Source organism: Eptatretus burgeri, chromosome 10 (assembly GCF_056783735.1).
Source record: "Eptatretus burgeri isolate ZD-2024b chromosome 10, Ebu_testis_v1, whole genome shotgun sequence".
NCBI classification, from domain to species: Eukaryota; Metazoa; Chordata; class Myxini; order Myxiniformes; family Myxinidae; genus Eptatretus; species Eptatretus burgeri.
Genome location: NC_140970.1, coordinates 48,381,127 through 48,381,818, shown reverse-complemented (window position 1 = coordinate 48,381,818; position 692 = coordinate 48,381,127). Strand labels below are relative to the sequence as shown.

At 44.2% G+C, this 692-nt stretch overlaps 1 pseudogene; it reads left to right on the top strand.

Annotated features, from left to right (window-relative positions):
• Positions 1-327, top strand: part of LOC147018505 (uncharacterized) — a 1,475-nt pseudogene extending 1,148 nt beyond the window's left edge.
• The last annotated feature ends 365 nt before the right edge of the window (positions 328-692 follow it).

Genomic DNA, 692 nt, shown 5'->3' with positions numbered 1-692 from the left:
AACTCAGCAGAAGATGTAGTTCCACATGAACTACATAGCATGATTCTATGGATCTTGAAGGGCATGTACACAGTAAAAACGGAAGCCCGAACACATGATTTAAATCAGTCAGCAACGGTCATCTCTCAGCAAATACTGCAAGCACATAAATCAAATCGTCAAATATTGTATGAATATAGCACCGTCAAAAAAACAGCACCAGAGGCTGTGGTGGAACTTGTGAAGTGTTCCTGTGTCGCCAGTAAATGCAGTGGACGGTGCTCCTGTAAGGCACATAATCTAGCCTTTACAGAGCTCTGCAAGTGTGACACCGCTGTCACACCTTGACGTTTTAGCCAGCGTATGCCGACGTATGAAAAATTTGGCGAATACGCTGGCACACGTCGAATACGCTATGGGTAAGTTTTGTATACGTTAAGAGCACGCTGAAGCATGCTGGCATACGTCGTAGTACTCCGAGCTCATCGACAAATTTTGTGCATGCACAAAATTTGTCGACATATGCCAGCGTACGACTCACACGTTCCGCATACGCTGGCCATAAGTTGTTGGCACGTTATGCGATCGTTGACACACGTTACTTGTAAGTTACTCATAAGTCGAAATACGTCGAGGTAATGTCTAGCATACCCGAAACTTATTTCTAACCTATGAGTAACGTGCTTTGAATCTATGTGTCACGTATCTCCAAC